At 37.1% G+C, this 21,544-nt stretch overlaps 1 protein-coding gene across 1 annotated transcript in view; it reads left to right on the top strand.

Annotated features, from left to right (window-relative positions):
* MLLT3 (MLLT3 super elongation complex subunit) overlaps positions 1 to 21,544 on the top strand; it is a 110,775-nt gene that overhangs the window by 34,712 nt on the left and 54,519 nt on the right. The gene's annotated exons all lie outside the window — the stretch shown is intronic.

The following is a 21,544-nucleotide window of genomic DNA, read 5'->3' as shown; positions in this document are numbered from 1 at the left end:
CTGCAGCACACTTGCTAAAATGATTGTTTAGATAAGATGGGTTATTTTTTTCTTAGAAATTAAAACATGCTTCTCAAAACTAGGATAAATTATTTTTGAAGCATGGAAGTATAAACTTTCTTGTAATGTTTGGAGCTCATCAGTAGAATCCCTATCTTTACATGTTCCTTTATACTGATGTTAGATACAGTGGAGGTTAGAAAAGCGTTATCCTTGTTGAGCTTCTCTGATTGTTTTAGTCAGCATCTTGGTTGTAACAAGGAATGATACTTGAGAAATTTTTAGTAGTATAGCCTAAAATATAAAGCATGGTAACAAAATAGGCCTGCATTAGCATGTAGATGAAAAGCATTTAAGTGGTAACTGCCATCTAGGCAGTGAGTATACACAGTGTTTGGAAGGTTCTTCTTTCCGGCTGTGTCTTTTGCTTGATTGACACTTGTATTGTCAGATAGATCAGATGTGTTGTAGTGTTGATAGCAGATGAAGAATGTAAAATAAAAAGCTGCTGGGAATTCACTACTTAAGTAGTGAATTGAAGAGCTGATTGGCTTCGTCTGCTTTACCTCTCTGAAGAGCTGCTGAAGACAGCTCTTTTAAAATTTCATGAGAAGTTTCATCTCTTAGCATCAGTAAAATGAATAGGAAGTATAGTGTAGAACATTTATAAGAGATTAGTTAAACCCTGGTAAATAAATTTAAATTAAAACCCTTAGAAATCAAGATGAATGTCAGGCAAAGCAGATTTTCAATCAATGCACCCTAGCACTTCAGTGTTGGCTTACTCAGGAAAGTAAAGGGAGTAAAGAAAATTCTCTAGAGTGAAGTTTAAATTTAGAATTAAAGATCATGATTTAGAATTTCCCTTAGATGTAAGGGACTTAACAGGAAAGGAAGAGATGCCCACCCTCTTTTATATATAATTGTTTATAAGAGAGGTGTCTGTTGAATTTGTGAAACAGCATCAAAATAGGGGCTTTCTCTCCCTGCAGAGTTGCATATTTTGTTTTAGTCCTTTTTTTTCTGTCCTGTTCTTTCTTCCTCATGCATTGTGTGAGCAGTGTGAAGAGTACATAATCTTTGAGACATGTTCTGTCAGTCTGCTATGGATCAAAACAATTGGGAAGAACCTTGCGTGTCTGAAAAGGAGTATCTTCATTAAATAGGAGAAGATAGGAACAGTAGTAGAAATAATGCTCATAGAGAAATTGAGGTAATCTGAAGTCAAGAAAAAGAAACATCAAGGTGAAGCTTTTTTTTGGTTGTGAATGACTTTTCCATACCTTTTGGGAAAGAGTTTTATCTTTCTCCCTCATAGTTGATCTGCTTTTTTAAATTATTGTAAGTGGACATCAACTCGAGTATCTCCAATACATTATGGCATAATTCTCCATTAAAAACTCCATGTACATTTATGTGATTTTTCCAAAAACTAGAAATATATTAGGAACGTACTTCTCAAAGTATTTGCTATAGATTCTGAAGGTTAAAATAATGCCAGTGAGCTGTTAATGCTTCTTAGGAGATTAATGTGGTTGTGTGCATTCATCCTTCAGTTAAAAAACAATTGTGAAAAATTAAAATGACCACTTTAATATGCAGTTTTATGTGGAAAACATCTATTTCATTCTGTTCAGCAAGTTTGTGACCATATATCATGCCTTCCATGCTTGAGATTACTGTGTCCGGCAGTCCGGAGGATGATTTGCGGGTTGGTGAACAGCGGAGAGAGGCAGAGTGAAGGTCAGCTAAATGGCTAAGTCAAAGGCTGGCTGAATGAAATCCAGTGCATGAGAAAGAGGAAGTAAGGGCAAAAGTTTGGAGTCGGAGACACAAGTTAGCAGGGAATAAGTAGCTGGCCATCTCTTGCACTAGTCTTATTAGAAACATATCCTTATGCATTGGGCCGTTCGAAATACAAGGCTGGCACATTTTTCCGACTATTTTTTTGAAGTGACTGTGGACAAGCTTGATAGAAAACAGTTTTGGAAGGTAGCAGTTACAGTGCTATAACAGAAGCCCATAAGGCAGTAATAAAGGCCTTCAAGGGATTTAGAATAACAATTTGACATGCTGAAAAGCCTTACTGTTGCTTCAAGAAGACTGAAAATCCTCCAAAAAGTTTACCAAAACTGATTTACGGAGAGTGAGGAGGAGAGAGAAGCATGTGTTTGTAGTGACCTTGGAACTGAACACTGGCTTATGGGATTTGATGGGAATGGTTTGCAGACCAGAGAAATAAAAAGCATGTGTAGTAAGCATACAGTTACATTTGGCTGAAATGAGAACAGAACATTAGCGCTTAAAATTCTTTGCACTTTTTTGTAACTACAAACATTGTGATTGTTATTTGGTTGCCAGAGTTGTTCTTTTCAGTTGTAAAAGATTTCTTAAGGATCTGAAAATAAATGGGAGAACAGCTAGGCATAATGATCATACATTCTCTTTTGATGTCCTTGGAGTGGTTTTTTTGTTTGTTTGTTTGCTTCATACCAAAATATGGCTGTGCTACTAAGCTTTTTGTAATGAATTGTGTACCTCATAAATGAAATGGGAGAGGTGTGGGAGAATAAGACAGTGTATGCAGCGTGTATTGAGGAATGTAATATTTCATTGGATATGTTTACCAGCTTATGTGGACTGCACCAAGATAAAAATTTGGAAGTGACCAGTACTGCGGAAGCCATGTACTGGGACATTTTAACGCCTAGTGCCTAGTGTATGTGCACAGTTGAACAGGGAATCAGAGTTCTTCGGACCTAATTGCTTATTACACTTATCTGAATAAGTTATTCCATTTTTCACATCTCTCTTTCTATGATAGAGCTTTAGGAAAGGCGCTACAAGACTAAACCCTTCTCATCCTACTCCTCCCTCTCTGCTGTTGGGAGTTTTGACCAGTTACATCTGGAGATGTGTCTTTACTGCTAGCTGAGGTCTCAACTCTTTCTTCTGGTTTTTAAGTGTTCAGGTCTCCCTGACTTCACAGACAAACAGAGATGATATTTAAGTATGATGAGAGCCCATCTGCATGCTCCCTATGGATCACCAAGAAATATTGGTATTTCCTATTCATCTTGTCTCAAAGCCACCAGAGATAGTTCTGGGCAGGAACTTGCTAGAAAATATTGGTTACAAAAAGAGTGAGTGAAGAACTATGTCCTAGTATTGACTGTGAGATGAAAAGACACAAAGCCTGTTTAAGAAGAAACTTCATAAGTTGTGTTTGTGTTGCATGTTTTATAGCAAGCTTCACTCAATGGGTTAGCCTGATTGTGTGTTATATTCCTGTGCTGAGGCATTGCAGAGTCTGTGATATAATCAGAACTATTAATTGGAGAAAATTATTGGAAAATTTGTTTCTGTTATGGCTATCAAAGACAGATGATTAAAATAGATTATACAAGATTCAATGTTCCTGGTTTATCTTTTGACCTTTAGCCTTTTAAAGGTAGTGGTGCTGCCTTTGGCAAAAAAAAAAACAAAACAAAAAACCCTACTGATAGAACATCTTATTTATTACATTTTATAATAAGGTAGTTGCAGTTGTAAAAATATACTTTCCTAGTGGTTGTCACTGACTGTAGGGAGTAGGATGGGGAGAGGAAGTGTGTGCGTGTGTATTCATTCTTTCTTGTCCACAGCATAAACAACTATATAAACGCAGCATAACTATGATCTGTGCTAAACTCTAACAATGCTATCACTGAAATCTGTTTTGCAGTTACTACAAGATAGTGTGACTGCTGCACTAAATCTGCATGATTACATTTACCAGCATCTTGTGACTATAGCTGAAAGCCAACAGAAGCATTAACTCAAGCACGTACACCCTTTCTGACATAAAATACAGAATAAAACAAATAGTATAACATGAACCAGAAAAATCAAGAGTAGAAAGTGCCACACACAGATGCAAGGCCAACAGATTAACAGCTTTTACTCTTGCCTGAATACACGTTCAGTCAATTGTATAGATTAACATAGATCTGTGTTGGATTGTTGTTGTTGTTAGGGAAAGAAACTCATTTGAACTACACTTGCTATAGAGCTTGCAGGGGATAATTCACTATTTTTTTTTCTTTCGGATTAATTGTGTGGCTCTGTATTATGTGGTGAGATTTTCTTCTTCAGTTACAGACTTTGTGAATAGAAACTGTAGTGCCTGTTAGACTAGTTTGGATCAAGTAGGTTGTAAAGTAACAGTGCTTCATTGAGTACCACTGGTTTGTAGAAATGTATGATGTGTGCTGAAATTGTGTGAAAGCGTATGGAAGTTCTGGGCTTGTAAAAGATATGTAATATGTGATTTTAAATTTTACCAGCAGTTACTGATCATGGTAGTTCTAAATGTTTAGAAGACAGCTGAAGCTAAAATTATAACTGTATCAACTTAATTTTCATATATTGGTGGCTGCACATCAGAATTTCTTGGAAATTTCATAGAATGAGAGAATGGCTTAGACTGAAAAGGACCACAATGATCATCTAGTTTCAACCCCCCTGCTATGTGCAGGGTCGCCAACCACCAGACCAGGCTGCCCAGAGCCACATCCAGCCTTGAATGTCTCTGGGGATGGGGCATCCACAGCCTCCTTGGGCAACTTGTGCTTCACTTTGATTGATAAACTTCTTCCTAATATTTAACCTAGACCTCTCCTGCCTTAGTTTGAAACCATTCCCCCTTGTTCTGTCGCTATATACCCTTGTAAACAGTTGAATCCCCTCCTGTTTATACACTCCCTTCAAATATTGTTTCTGTTTTTATTATGAGTTTGTATTATAAGTTTGCTGGGTCAGGATCTCTGATGGTTTTTTTTTTTTTTTTTTTTTTTTTTGAGTGACTTGGACTTTAATTCTTCTTATGGGATCTCCCCAGTCTGTCACTGCATAAACAATATAGTTTGTTATATGCCTGTCTTAATTTCTTAATATCACTTACTTCATTGAAAAATAACTTTAGGTTTGATAGGTGACCACCATCAATATCATTGTGTATGCTTGGTGCTGTTTAACTGATATGATGGCACTGTTTTGTCATGGAAGAGCTGCAGAAGTGTACACTGGCTGGATCTGTCGGTAATGGTTCATTGAGTCAACTTGTATTGTTAGACAATGAATCTCTTGAGTCATCTCCTTATATTGCTGTTTCACTAGAATGTGTATCCAACCTGGAGAATATCAACTGTGCTTTTAGTGATGTCTGTATGGGTTTAGTTGACAAATGGTAAGGTAGGGGTAAAAGGAATATTCTCCAGCATTGTTAGTTAGCATTTGGTGTTCTTTATTAGATGTCCTGCATAATGTGCAAGCTGCAAATAATGGCACTGGGAGATGACAACCTACAGCCTTCCCTTGAAGTGGAAAATGGTTTGCTTTGCTTTGGACTAATATAAAAGATTATTATACAATTAATACATCTGCATAGAAAACAAAGAAGGAATATATTTTTTGTCAGTCCAATATTGTAACCTCTGCTGTGATGTAGAAGGAAAAGTGAGAAGTCATAGTTGAATGGTTTTAGATGGACAAAAGTTGATACTTTCAGCTTGCCACTGAATTGTTCTTTCCTCATTCCTTTTATATTTGAAGGTTAGACTTTCACAATTGGGAGATAATATCAAACCTTGTATTCATTTGCTTACTCCCGTGAAAGTATATTATTCATGTGATGAGCATTTAGGATGTGTGGAACATGTACTTCCACAGCTGATAAGATGCAGAAATCCACATGGGTGGTATCCTCTGTGCAGACAGCTGCACACAAAAACAAATTGTAAAAAAGAGAAAGTATTGCAAAAGGTATTTCAACATCAGTTTTACTTAGGAATTCAAGATGAAATAGTCAAACTCTGGGGTATTTGTTAAAGTGAGTGAAAGGAGGTCAGGGATGGAATTGTTTTTGCAAGTGAACAGAGAATTCACAGCAGTAGTTTTTCTGGCATGTAGATACTAGCCTGTTTCTACAGTAACATTAAAGAATTGGAATTATGCGGGCGAAGCTGTAGGATGAAAAGCAATATGAGATTGGGAAAATGAAGTGGAAACTGTTTTTTTTTTTTTTTTTTTTTTTAATTTGAGCCGTTGTTCCAGCCTAGAACAGAAGGGAAGAATACATCATACAGCTTGTTCTTACTCTGTGTCTTGCTGCTGTTGATGCTTCCGTCATTGCTGATGTCTTGACTGAAAATGGGATAATTTTTGAATATGTGTTGTAATTTGTTGTAATTATCTGAATTAAGAACACAATAGGTAATCTTGGTGGTTAGATAAGACACTGTGGTGCTTACCAAAGGAAGATGCTTTTGGGGCTGTGATAGTGCTTTGCTTTTAAATCAGTGCTTCCTTCTGCTGCTTTCTGCCTTTTATAGCCTGCAATATAACGTGCTGTGTTGCACTATCCCTTGTGCTATTGTTCTCACTGGATGCAGTATGTGGGTACTGATGGCAAAATGGCAATTGCTGCAGCTACCCTTATGACAGATAATTACTTTGTCTCTAGGCACATTAACTCTCCCCCCAAGTATAAAACATGGAAAATATGTCTTCTGCAAATTACATAACTGTTCTGAGTAGGGAGACAAAGCATCCTGAGTGCAAGCATTCTCTTTGCAGAACTGAGGAGGACTAATAGAAGATGATTAGCTGATACTTGAACTTCCATTTAATCATATTAGCTTCCTGCTTGCAGATTCCAATTACAGAGCACTTTCCAATATATTTTTCCTTCCACATATGTTTACCATATGTTGGTAAGAACCAATGCATAGTAAAGTTGAATCAGAATGACCTTATTTTGTACAAATGCAGTTCACTCCAGCAAAGAGTACCTATGCAAAACTGTGTTTCTCTCTTGAAACCCTTGAACTACCCTCAGTGGCTGACATGCAGTGCTATGGCTCCTTGAATTTTAGTGGAATTAAAATAGTTGCAGTAATCTTTCGCTTGCTTGTCTTTTAATGAAGTGTTTAAAAGAAAGGGCATCATTGAAACATCTATTATTGTTGCGTAGGACTCTAGTTTCTTCTTTAAGACTTGCATCGAAAGCTTGGAAGTTTATTCTTAGGAATACATGCTTATCAATTAAGAATATTTGAGCAAATGACTTTTTAGGAAAGCAGTTTATTGGTGTAAGACTTGCAAATAATTTTTTCTTGGAAACAGAATTGTCAGTACGGGGCTCAATCAAATCAAATAGGAAACTTGTTGTCCTAGTACTGTCATATTTTTGAGAGACCTAGGTACTCCTTGCTGTTGCACTCCCTATGGCTAAACACACTGAACTGTAATGTCTCTTTGAGTATGACATTATTAAATTGCTAATAATTATCCTGTGATAATAGGAGGTCTTGTGCTATGACTTAAGTATGTGTTGGACTTGCAGTGTTTTGCTGCTTGAAGTGAATGCTTACTTGTCTTTTCTCCTTTATTTTAGTAAAAAGACAAATCACGTGTTCAGAAAATTCCTACTTTAAACATTTTGTGATTATATTTCAGTTTTTAAATGATCCCACCTAGCTTTTTAGATTTAAAACCAATTAACTAGCCAACCAAAACTCAACTGAAACAAAACAAAGGAAAACAGCGATAATAAAAACAAGCAAGCCAACCTCTAAAGCCCCCAGACTCATGTAACTAGAAAAATAGCTGTTATATTTTAATTCAGCCTGGTTTGGATTTTCCTTTGTAAAATCTGGCAAAATACAAATCTTTGTGAAAAGAACCATATCCTTGCATGAGTGAGCAGTTACCTTCTGTAAGCTATTGCCAGTGGTGAAGTAATTTGAGGTAACTGTTATTACTGTACTTGCACTGAACTGGTTTAAAATTATCCTATTTCCTGTTCAACTGAATAAAATCATGATGAAATTTCACACTAGCATGGTTCTTAAAGTCAAATTCTGTTCCTGTATACTGTTTTTAATTCAGGATTTTCTTGTTAAAGCGAACTATATGCTTCTCCGTGAATCATCAAGACACTTTTGATCGACTTTTTGATCGATTGAAGGATGGTGGCTACTTATGTGTGCTTAGTGTCCAAAAAAAAAAAAAAAAAAGATACATAAGTTAGAGGATTCATTATCAAACCAATTAAATTACAATTATAATTTATTAACTGATTGAAAATAGGGCGTGGATCATGCATACTTGACAGCATTAGTAAATACTGTGAGTTGGCTTATGGCTAAACCTGTCATTGGTACTGACAAGATGAAAATTAAATGAATTAAATTAAATCTAAAGTTCTTTTTCAGCCCCTGCTTTGTCATCTATTTTTAGCTCACAACGGTGAACTTTTGTGCTGCAAGCCTTTTTACATGCATTTTTCCAGAGTGCTTTATGGTGGCTTCTAGAACGTAGCTTCAACCACACTATGGAGTTTCACAGTGTTGATGTTAATTTGGTTTTTTTATCATCTTTCCATATTTCTCTCCTCAATGTTAAGATGTTCAGTACATGCAGCAGCTGTGCATAATGTTATAGAGCTCGTTTTCCAGAGGAAAGGGAAAGAGACATGCTGTGTTCAGGATACTGAGGACGTGATGACTGGGAACTGAGCGGACTGTCTGCAAATAAGGTGAAATGGTGATGATACATGCAGTATGTAGAAGAAAAGGTGTAGAAAATACTGGCACTGAAGGTCCTAAAGCTGCTCAGATTGTGTATGAACCAAACCCACACATATGTGCGCTTGTCATATTGCAGTTTTCTAAAGTGCCTGGTCTTCTGTAGTGTTTGTATAATATAATATAGTGTTTATATATAATATCTTGTTAGGGGAGAACAGAAGAAATGAAGTAAGACTCAGTTGAACACTAATATTTCCTAGTATAGTAGAACATAGTATTTTTGCCCTAAGAGGAAATAGGTTCATCAAGATTCCAAAAAGAATTTTCATTGATCTCTTGTAAGTATTTCCTATGTTGATAGTAATCATATTTATTTGAGTATAAAAAGCATGGGGTAGAAAGAGGCTTGCCTTCTTCTATTCATGTTACTGCTCCTTAAGATTAGAATTAGGTATGTAACTCACATAAACCAGGGCATTAGCTAGTGATTGAAATTTTCACTTGGAGGGTATTGAGTAGCAAAAGTAAGCAGCATCCACATACTTTCCTACAGAAGCATATTATTTTTTTTGGTTGCGGCCTAATTTCAAGGTCCAAGAGCCTAAATTTTTGTTTAATGTTATTAGTAATTAATTACTACAACAGCTTACTCAACTAAAGTAAAAATGCATAAATGCCAAGGAAACTCCCACAAGTTGAATAAGCTCCTAATCTCTGAGAGTTTCATTGTGATGCATGTGGTACCTATTAGGAGCTCCTGTGGGAAAATTTTATTTTTATTGAAAAAATATAATTCACAAGGTGGTCAGAATACAGTTTCTAGATTAGTGCAGTTTTTACTGGAAGCAAAGAATGGATAAATAGATCAAATTCAGTAGAAAGAGATAAAGTTCAGACTGTAGTGTAAACAATACATAAATGAATCTTCACCATCATGGCTGACTAGGAAAAAGAAAAAACAATGTTACTGGTCTCCTTGTGGAGCAAGACTTTTTGCTTCCTGACTTAAGTACACCTTTGAAAGTCAGCTGGTTTCAGCCAAACCTAACAAGAGAGGTGGAAACACTGAATATATATATATTTTTTTCCACATTTTGTTAAAATTGTTTCCTTGGGGAGGAGAGGACAGGCCCAAATGAGTGCCATTAGTGATGGACAGAACACAGAGCTTGATACTGGTCTTTTCCATAGGGTCTTTACGACCCATCAGCTGAATTACATACTGGCATGTGCTAATGCCTGCTTACAAATGTGGGAGGCTGACTGGTTGTCTTGCTAGGTGAGAAGCTGAAGGAAATCTCTGCGGAGCAGTCTTGAGGATAAGGTGAAGAAGCCCAAGGCACCTGGCTCCATATCCATTAAAAAAAATTGGATTGAGTAGGTCTGCAGTTTTGAGAAAAATCTTGGTTCTGTAATTCAGAGCAGTGTTTTGCTTCCTAATGATGTCATCTAGCTTGTAGGTAGGTAAATGAGCCCCTTTTGCAGAGGATGACAGCTCACTTGTGTCCCATGTTCAAAATGTGTCAGTGTAACATCTGGAGGGGGGTGAACAAAGCAAAAACAGAAGGACATTTACAATCCACTGGAGAGAGAACACAAGCAGCAGAAGGTGGAAAATGTTAAGTCCTTATGTAGAAGAGTTGCCTGTATGTGGAACAGATCGGAAGCACTAAACAAAAAATGACCTACATAAACTTAAATGGTATGATTCTAGTCATAATTTAAATCAGAATTATTTCCTAGTAGTATGGTGCATTTTTAACTGTTTTTTCCACTAGTTTTTCCTTTTTCCTTTTCTCAGTGAAAATGTGGTGAAAAAGACCTCCTCATGTGCCTCCCACGAGAAAACCATGAAATGAAACACTCTGTTCTTTGATCAAAGCATTAAAGGAAAAAAAAAAAGCGTCTTAAGCAATCAAACTGCTTCATTTATAAATTGTTTTTAAGTAGAGAAGTGAGAAACTAGCAAACTAGAAAACCTTTTGCAGTATGTTGCCGAAAATAAATGTTTTTGGTTATTACCTCTGTTACAGAAGAGAACCAGAACTGAATTTTTCTGTCTGTTCCCTGAGCTACTGGCCACAAACTGGTGAACCAAGAATATTGAAAATGTTCAGTCTGATAAAATGATTATTTCAACTATTTATAGGCTCCTGAGGGGGGTGGAGAGAAACTGTTACCCTCAGATTGGCAATTCTGATGCTGGTTTAGCATCCTGGATGAGTTGGACAAACAGTTTTGGAGTCCTGACATCACATTTCCTGCATTATTGTGCATGTTTTCTAAGGGTAAAATGGATTAGTGTTCACTGAGGTATAGCAAAGGCTGCCTGAACACCTGTGAGAAGTTACAGCTGTACTTCTTAGGCTGTTCCTGCAATGAAGTATAGTTAACAGGAGTCGAATTATGAACACTTCTACATCCTTGTGCAGTTCTCTGGGAAGAGTGTTAGTTGAGAGATGAGAAAAACAAATAAGAGAAAATAAGTACAGATGACTGTGCAAGTGCAAGCCAGTTGTTTTATTTTCTGTATCTCCATTAAAAACGATCCATTTAATTGTGGTAAAACTGTATCCCAAAGTCTGTGTCAAGTGTTTAAGCCACTGTCAAAGGCTGTGGATTTGGACAAAACCACCTCTGAATGCTGTAGAAGCTGTTAGTAAGGATACAAAGATAAAATTTGTGCATTTTGGTAGTATGTTATTTACTTTAGCATGTCAAAGAGATTAATCAGTTTAACCTAGCACACGTGTATTTTCTGCAAGCAAGGAATGGGACTGAGTATGAGAACATAAGGTGTTTGGTTGTTTTTTTTTTTTTTAGGTTTTTTAGGTGTTTTGGTTTTGTTTTTTTTAGGTTTACAGGCAAACTGAAAATGACAAATACAGAAATGTATTGGGCTTGAGGTGTCAAGAGGTTTTGTGTCAAATGGCATCTTATAAATAAAAAGATAGTCTCATCAGTATCAGCAACTCAGCTACCCAGAGAAATTATGCTACACTGTAGAAGAACAGACATATTAATTAATTGAAATAGGCAATCTTCCAGTTTACTGGACTCACATTGAGATTGCTTTGACTTTTTATGTTCTTAAGTAGGCTTTGGTAGTGACTGATAGGTACTTAAATGGAGTTACAGTTCTACATTCTGCCATTTTAGATTGTTCTATGTCTTTCTCTACACTGATTGTCATATGTTGTACCTTTCTTCAGTATAGCCAGTTAAGTTGCCTGGTTTTCTTTATAGTGCTCACTTGCTGCTTAATCTGCTTTTCTTTTACTGAGATGTTTTCTTCCCTGTGTGCTCCCTGCCTTACAACCAATCATTAATAAATGTAGTGATTAGCAGTCTCATGTTGAAAAATAGCTTATTAAGAATTACCAAGTTTTAAGCTACCTACCTTTTTAATTAAAAGGGAAAATAAATGTCTGACCAGTTTGTGTGTTCTGTATTATTTCATCGAAGTTTTTTTTTTTTCCTGTACTACGTTTTATCTATGTGCTTCTTCTACAGACCACCTCTTGATGTTTTTCTTGGTTCTGAAGTTTTCAAATAGGAGTATGTAGTCATCACAACACTGCTTTCAAGTTTTGGACTTGTTTATCTGACTTTGCTGTGTAGGATGTTTTACTAGACAGTGTACTGTCTTTGTGTACCTAGTTTCTCAAACCATCAAGTGGACAGTGGACAACTCTACTATGCTGTTGTTGCTGGTGTATGAAATCTTTAAGCCTACTATATATATGAAGAAGCTTAAGAGTGTCTGGTCAGAATTTTTCTTAAAAGAAAACTAGATCAGATTCTGTCTCTCGTTCTTTCTTGTAACTAAAGTAAAATGTTGCCTGAAAGAAAAATACATGGCTAATTTCTTCATTCTCTGGAGTCTACCCTGAAACAGAAAGTAGGCTTCATCTTTTATGCAGCTCTAAAAGGAATGTAAACAACTGGGTAGAATCAAGATGTTCATTTTCTAATCTCACGAGGACTATACTATGTCTTATGTGGACTGATACTTTTTACCCTTTTGCCACAATGTCATTGGTGTGTGTGTGTGTGTGTGTGTGTGTGTGTGTATATACATATATATATATTCTCTCTCTCTCTCTATATATATATATATTCTCCAGCAAGTACATTTTGGAGAGTGAGTTGTAAAAATGCTTGGTGGCTCTGTGTTTTCAACACTGTCCTTTTGTTTCTTTTTTTAGTCTTCCTCTTAATTATATTTAACTGGGACTTGCTTGGAGGACCTTGCTTGGAGTGAATTGTCATTGTACAGCAGGGATCTTAATGTCTCATAATTTAAAACCAGTGGAAAGCCCATCTGTCTGTTTCCATGGTGGACAAGCACGACTGATTTGTTCTGTCTACTTCTGGTAGACTTGGTGTGTCTAAAGAGCACTCAAAGTCTATGTGAATTACCCTGGTGAACAGCTAGGAAAGCGTCTTCAGTTTCTGATGCATATGAGTGAACCTCTGCTAATAACAAAAATCTGTTCCTAAGATCTGGAATGGAAATCTGTTGTTGGAACAATTCCCTTTCCTCACCCATTTCCAGTTCATTGTTCTCCTTTGAACCTTGCAACCCTTTCAGGGCACCCTGTGGAGCTTGTCATGGAAGTTTCATTTCAGGTTGTCCTGCTTCTGTGTATTGTATCTCCTTGCAGCCCCAGTGTTATTGTTAGTGTTTCCTTTTTTCATATATTGGATTATGTACGTGGGAAGGTTTTCTTAATGGTCACCCAGCATACATCCTCAGACAGGCATGTTTCACACTGTGACCACCTTACTAAAGATGTTTTCATTTCTCACGGATCACAGAAGTAACTATGATGTCTCCCTTAATGCAGCTGGCAGCCAGGAATCAATTGAAAATACAGAGTGAGCCTGTGCACCACTGGCCCAGGCCCAGTGGAGTATGTCTTTCTGCTGCTGGGGTGAAGGCTGTGCAGTGGTGGACGGTCAAGCCTCTGCCATGGACAAAAAGTGACAGATGTAGCAAAGGTTCCTCTGTACCCAAGAGGTCCATGGCCCTACACTACTCCATGCAGTTCATCACTCTTACCCTTGTTGACCCTGCTCAGTCCGTTCTTGGCCAGCTTTTGAGATAAATAGCTTTTCTGCCCTTCTCTGTTCCACCTACCTCTTAAATTTTCCTCATGTAAGGACATGTGTTTTAGCCACAAGTTCTGGCTCTTTCTCGTTTCGTAATAATAGACAGAGGTCTTAACTAGGTAACCTTGCTGATGGGCAGCCCTCTGCTGGCTGCCATCCCTGTAACTTTATAATAGTTATAGGGAAGTGTATGGAATTGCCAGAGGACTCGTGCATAATTCTAAAGTGCTTTCCTTTACCTTTCTATTTAATTTAATAGTGGATTGCATGCGTACTGTGGTTAGGGGTGGTCTTCAACACTGAGAAAATCAGATGAGAATATAACCTAAGATCCATCTATTCCCAAAGTTTCCTGGAGCAGTCATTCAATTGTTAGGTTAAAAATAAGTAAAACAGACTAAGGAACTCCTAGACTTTAAAAATGCTAGATTTAAAAAGCGTTTTTGTGTGGTTAGGTATCATCAATTGAATCTACAGTGGGAAAGCATGCTTTGGATAAATGAAGTCCAACAGGAGTATGCTTTGATATAGAAAAGCTGTGAGCAGACACAGTGTGTTTGAAAGGGTACATATCTTTTCTCAGAAACAACTACAGGCTAAGTTTTACAGGGAAACTGAGGAACATAGCTTCCATTCTAGACTAGATATTTATCTTTGCTGAAAGTCTGGTTTCATTAGTTCCAAAGATGAGATTTTTCAGCTACTTGTGAACCATAACAAAATTCAGAGGTTGAAATGGGGCTTCCTCATGCTTGGACTGTACTGGGTGCTCAAAACTAAGCCAGCAGCCAGATTCCAGATTGGTCTTCTCCTTTAGAAAGAGAACTTTGGAGATAAGTCTGGAGTTTCCATGTGAGAGCATCGACTGCGTGTATTTTGTCTGTGCACGTGTAAGCATGTTACATTGATAAGCAGCATTATTTCTGTACTTCTGTATTTCTGTAGCATGGTCTCTTAGAGTTGCTTGGCTTCAAGGATTCAGTGAAATAGGTGTTCCTCAATTTCTTTGCCTTGTTTGCAACCAGCTTGAATTTGCAGATGCTGTTATACTTATGGGATCACTCCCTTCTCGTATACCATGGATGTGTGTTTCCCCTCCTAATTGGAAGTCTCCAATGGGAAATTTTTGTGCTTGAACTGGAAAATATTTTTACTCAATAATATATAAGCAATCAAAAATTATTTCAGTCTGTAGTCTTTCTCTTTTTTGTTTTGTTTACCAATTTGCAAATGTAATTGTCTACTTTTTTCCCAGGCATTTTTGAGAACGGAGTTGAAAGAGTGCAGAACAAATGGCTTTAATGCCTAAGAAAGCAGTTTGCTTTCTTAGACAAATCCCTAGACAAAATCTATCACATGTATATTTGGACAGCATTGTCACTTTATTTTTGTTACCGTTTTACAGATTACCAGCAGATTAGTAATACAAATAGAGTCCCATGAATGTAGCATTTTTTTAAGGTGAGGATTTTTTTAAAACTATTTGTTCACTTTCTGCTAGAATTGGCCTAGGACAGAATCAATTACTAGGGATTAGACCACGTACAGCTTTGAAGATTTTTTGCTTAGAAGTTATAATCTATACTTCTTTCTCTTCCCTTTTCCATCGTGTAATACAGAGGAAAGCTTGCCACCTACATAGTGAGAGTGGGGCTGCAAACTTTCAGGAGAGCTACATTTGGCATTTAGTAATTAATATCTTGTACTTATTAAAGGCAGAGAAATAAAAATGAGTGTGCTGAAGTAAAGCGTTACAATTTCTAAATTTTTTTGAGGAAAATCTGGATTTTCTATGTTCCTTCTTTACAGTGTACTCGTATTATGCTCATCTGGCAGCATGTTCTCTTGATCTCTTTCCCCCAAAATGTTCAATGGCAAAATAATATAATAGCTGTGATAATTACCTGCATGCCAACAGATAAAACATGTGCATTGCCTAGATGTGGCTCTTAAGTTGTGTTTATGCCCTGCTGTGTACTTTACATCATATTCGTAATAGAATGAATTGCACAGAGACTTGGAATCTGTGCTTACTGGTTGTTTTTAGTTGAAAAGATTTGTTAGGTTCTTAGGCAAGAAATGTTAAGTGAAAGCCAGAGCAAACAGACACATTCATATAAACATGTGTAAATAATTAATTATTTTAACCTTAGCTGTACCCTTCTATAGCTTTAAGTGCATATCATATTAATATAATATAGATATTTGTTTATACTAGGATACCACACTCTTTTTTCCCAGCTGCTTATATATGATGTTAACCAAACATATATGGAACACTATTTTTTTTGTTTTCCTTCTCCTAGACTCACTCTGCAATTGCTGAAGTAGCAATGAAATATAGACTATTATTCATGATCTTGTATGCAGCTGCTCTGAACAGCATCAGGAAGGCTATCAAGTAAATGATATAGAAGCAACATTTTTAATGTTTTCCAATACATTTAATATGAAGAAAGAGTCATTATGATTAATACTGAATGCTTGAGTAACAGGCAATTTCCTACTGACCAAAGTTAAAATGTTTTGCAGTCTGTCTGCAGACTTCAAAATGCAATATAGGGAAATAGTGGATATTGCTTCTTTAAGTGTGAAATGCTCTTGCTGCAGATAATCAGGTTGTGCTAACTCTGTCTGTTTTGCAGTTAGATACTAATTAATATTATCTCAAATGCTCTTTTTCTTGTGAACAGCAACTGAATATTACGGCTTTCATGGTGTTGTGAAATCTCTGATTTGTTTCTCATTTTAGATACTTTATTTCACCCTTTTGAAGAAATGTCCTTTGCTACTTAGCTTTTGCTAGAGTCTGCTACAACAGCCTCCAACTTCAGCTCAGGAGCTGTTCCAGCCATTCTAAGGCTGATGAAATCACATTTCATGAGAAACTGCACTCAACAAGAGAATTTTTCTGATATTATTCAAAGTTAAAGGATGTGTTCAATAATATTATAAACCTTACAGGTGAAATAAATGACATACTAATCAGTAAGATAATCTCAGAACTGAGAGATGTGATGGAAAATTCTTAGCTTTGGCTTGCAGTTTGGCGGAGGTGTTTGATGCAAGTATGGTGTCACTTCAATTCACGGGTAATTTTTATAGCTCTGAAAATGAGTTATCAGAAATGACAGAAAGTTGAGGGGGCAGATGGATGGAAAGGTGTGAACTGTGAACCATCCTAGACATTTCCATTAAATTCTTTGTTTCATAAAGGATTGTTGCATGCATGTACATTGCAGAATCTAGGTCAGTATTTTTGTGTACTTGACTCAAGACAAGCTCTGCACAATTTATAGAGGAGATTAAGTTGGAAAGCTCACAGATGCAAAGGATTTTTAGGTGCCTGTAGTTGCTGGAGCTTCTAGGATCAGTGTTTTTCCTGGTGGAAATCCTGAAACAGGCGGGACCTGAGCATCTGATATGGCACTTCATTGTCCTGTGGGTGATTTGTGGCTATGCAGTATTGCTCCGAAATCTGTTAGGTGAAGTTTTTTTAATCCTGGCCCGCTTTTTTCCCGTTTCAGCAAAATTGGAAAATACTGTAGGAAAAAAAAAAATGTCATGCAATGTTACACTATTGAAATTCACACAAGATGAAACTTCAAAGAAGAGGTCGCTCTTGTCTGTCCTCTGACAGTGTGGTTCTCCTGTACCTGTAGCAGAGAATATATTCTTTTGCATGTGCAGCACATTTGCATCAAATTAGCTTGCACAGCACTATGAATTGCTGAAGACACTTTAGGTGTCCCTACTAATCTCAAACAGTTTGTCAAACACTTAGGGATTGTATTTTAAAGGACAGAGGGTATGTGCTGCTTAAGAAAAAAAAATTAGGATTACTTAGATTTGCTGAATTTGCTGCTTCATCTTCTTAATTGTTTCTTGGGCACATAGATTGCACAGATATGCACTGGAAATTATTAAATTAACACCTATAAAGTCTTCAAAATTATTGGCAGCGTTGTACGTGGGAAACTTCTGGTTGCTCCACGTTAGTCAGGGGAAGTAGGAAGCTCCATGCTGTGTTCCAGACATCGTCAATTGTGTGCTCAAGGCATTTTTCTGCCTTTATGTGTGAAGAATCAGAATTAAGAGGGCAGATGCGGACTTTTAAGTTGGCTTTAATTCACCTTGTGTGTTTAACTGTGTAAAAATGTACCTTATTTTGACTGTCTTTGTTCAGAGTGATTAATAAACTCTATCTTCTGATCTTATAGCAGTGTTTAAAGGCCAGTGCAGAGTTAAGTAGTTGACTGATACTTGGTATGGAAAACACTGTTAGGTGTGACAGAAGATTTTCTGCTTCCTTTCTTCCTGTCCTATGTATCAGTTTGATCTCCATTGATGACGATCATAGAACCATAAAATTGTTGGAGCTCATAGGGGTGCTCAAAGGTTCAACTTCCTTGTAGTGAATAGGAACACCTACAGCTAAGCTAAATCAGAGTGCAGAAAGCCCCATCCAGCCTGGCCTTGAATGTCTCCAAGGATAGGATATCCACCACATCTCTGGACAGTCTGTGCCAGTGCCTCACCATTCGTGTTGTAAAAAACTTCATGTCCAATCTAAATCTCCCCTCTTTCAGTTTGGAAACATTTTCCCCAGTGTCTGCAGGTCAGCCATGGTAGCCAGTGGTTGACATGTAGACACTTTATACAGAAAGTGTTACTCTCTAACCTTGTTAGGATTCACTTTTCTGTGAAATTGTAGGAATGTAGGCAATTCAGTATGTGGGATAGGAAACTTAATGTGATTGTAAATACAATGCTGAAATCTCAATTTTAATTCTCCCTTAGATCTCTCTCTGTAATTTTGCTTCAGTGTTCGATGTGTTTCATGAAAGACTTGTCAGTGTAAGTTATTAAGCAGATTTGAACATCCTATTCCTGGCATGAGCTACCACTCAAAGCATGTTCAATGTAGTAATTTTAGCTAGCTGTTGTTTGAACCTGTCTGGCAATTTGTTAGTATTAGTGGCTGGCGTATGCCTGAAGCTAGGGTATAACACATGCCATCCTTCTTGCCTCATTTTTGTATAGAGTCAGAACACTGGAGCCCACCAGTTATTGTACCAAGGTAAAAGATTTTTCATAAATATCACAGCCAGGTACTTAAAACTGGCTTCTTATGTCAGGAGAAGCTTGGTACTGCAGCCTGCTTTCATCTAAAATTAATGCTGTTCATTTGTGGCACTTCTTTCAATGAAGATGGTAATTACAGGAAAAAATGAGACAGTGACCAATGTGAGCAAATCATAGGCAGGAATCTGTAAAATACCCACAAGGCCTACTACATCTGTCCTGTAGGGTGCACAGAGTGGATGTGAATTGTAAAAGCTATAATTCTGCATGGCCCTGCTAGAAATGAACTTCTGTCTTTATTTACTGTTTCTGACCATATTTTTCATCAAGGAAATGTTTGACTGTTGGAGTGGCAAACAAATATCTTCTTAAAGCTTTAAAACTAATGGTTATTATACCACAATTTTGTTATTGTAATCTCTATGGGCCTCAGAGTTGTTAATATTACTTAAATACATCTTCATATTTTGGTTTACAGCTGTTCTTCAGGTGTCAGTTATGTCTGACACAGTACATGGAGTGTGTGCTTAAATACAATGCTTCACCTGTGCAGTAAGGAAGCAAAATACTTGAAATAAATGGTTTAATCCATTTATGTCAGCTGTAGACTAGTTGCCTGACAAGTAGGAGATAAACATAATTTAGAACTTACAAACTCCTGCTCTGGCTTGCTGTAATTTTGTATATCTCATTATGCTGACATTACCAGAAGAATTTAGTTGTAAAGTGCATTGAAGGAGAGTTATATGCTCACATCTATTTGTGAATAATGAGTGTATTAGGGAATAGTAGCAAAACAGGTACTGAGATCATACAGGGAAGAAATCCTTGTTAATGAATTTGTCTTGATAATGCGGATGTTGTTATTGCAATTTTTATTACAAAATGCACATTAATATTTTTACGTGGTTTCTGGAAGGCATGTTTTGTTTAAAGCACATTAGGCAATGTACTTCTCACTATTCCTACAGGTTTTTGAAGTGTTTTTGTTTTTAATATAGCTAGGACTGCAGCTGGGTGTATAAATAGTCCCCTATCAGGGGAAATTAGATGGCTATATAGTGTAGATGAACACCTGAGATTTGCATATTACTGTAAGTCAGTACTTGTGCAATGGCAGATCTATGCGCATATACATATGGTTCCCCAGCATTTATTTTGAAATTGCATGAAAAATTGCTTCAGGGAATCTGGTCTATGTTTAGCAAATGCATTTGCAGATACCTAAGATTCAGGCTCTCACTTATTGGTAAGATCTTTCATTCTGACATAGTATCATGAACTCTGTATTGTTCTACGCAATAGGTGAGACGTGCTTGTTCTGTGAGCACTGAACTTGCTGAAATTTACCTGTCTTATTTCTCTCTTCACTTCTCCCAGACCGTATAGTTCTCCTGAGATGAGACTGTATACCAGTGGCTGCTTCTCATTGCACTGCAATGATGATATTCTCTGAAACTGTTTTCTCAGTGCAGGAACTAATTTTTCACAGGATCTGTACTAATCTGTAGGGCCTCACTTATTATTGAGAAAGTACTGAAGTTGGATCACCTATTCAAACCAGATAGCAGAGAGGAAGGATTTATATGATTGACCCTTGGCTGTCTCAGATCACCTCCTCATCTCATAGGTGCCTTAATGTAGCTTCCAGGAGGATCTGCTCCATGATGTTCCCAGGCATAGACACAAGGCTCACCAGCCCGTGGTTCCTCAGGTCTTCATTTCTTCACAAAAAAGGCCCTTCATAAAAACAGGAGTGATATTTCCCTTTTTTTATTCACCTGACAGCCAAGATGTATCAAGTTTTTCTTTTTCTTCCCTACTACAGTATTTACTTTTCTGTTACTTTTTGCTCTGTATCTCCTGTGGCAGCAGTTAGGTGAACCACCCCTCTCTTTTCCACCCACCCAACTGGGTGGTTGTTAGCTGCTGGCCAACTTACAGTGCTGTTGCAGGAGCCTTGGTTGCCAACCAGGTGGTTATGCCAGTGGGTCCTGATTCAGGCTGCACAGACATGTTGCTCTTGCTAGTATGCATATTAAGTGTTCTACAAGAAAGGAGAGAATGATGTACTAGCTTACACTTTAGTTGTAGTAATTGTATATGCAATATAATACAGTTTTACCATTACCTGTTCTTCGTTGTTGGTTTGTTTTTTTTTTTTTTTTTTTTTTTTCAGGGGGGTAGGGAAGAGGGATGGGAATTTTCAAGCGCAAGACTGTAGAATTTTCTGCTCATCTTTCAGTTTAGGAAGACGCTCAATCACTGGCGTGTGCTAAGCATTTTGCCACCCAAGTTTCACCAATGTCTGCAATTATAACAGACTTTGTTTTCGGAACTGTGATGTCAAACTGATTTGCTAACACTTGTGTGAGTATGAAAGAAGAGCGATTTGAGGGAGAGAATAAAAAAAGAATTATGCTGACAGTATGGTCTGCACCAATAAAATTCTTAGGAAGACATTGCTGTGACTTTTTTTTATTAAATAAAGTGGAAGGTGATTTCTGGTATGCCATGCAATGGAGCCTGAAATCTCTGAATGAAATAATGTATTATTACAGTTTATAAATATCTGATGTTTAATAATTTTCATATTTTGTGAGTGGCTTTCAGTGTCCCATGTTTATATCTGCATGGGCAATCAAACAATGTCACACTTGAGGCTTTTTCCTCAAGTCATCTTCTGAACCTAAAGAAGCAAGGAGGGCTATTGCCCTAGCTGAAATGTTGTCAGTATATATTACCATAATCTCTAACTATCCTTAGGTAGGGCT

Source organism: Lagopus leucura, unplaced genomic scaffold (genome assembly GCF_019238085.1).
Source record: "Lagopus leucura isolate 7727_CA_CO unplaced genomic scaffold, USGS_WTPT01 Super-Scaffold_100018, whole genome shotgun sequence".
Classification (NCBI taxonomy): domain Eukaryota; kingdom Metazoa; phylum Chordata; class Aves; order Galliformes; family Phasianidae; genus Lagopus; species Lagopus leucura.
The sequence above is the reverse complement of the archived record's forward strand: the minus strand, read 5'-3'. Positions and strand labels throughout refer to the sequence as shown.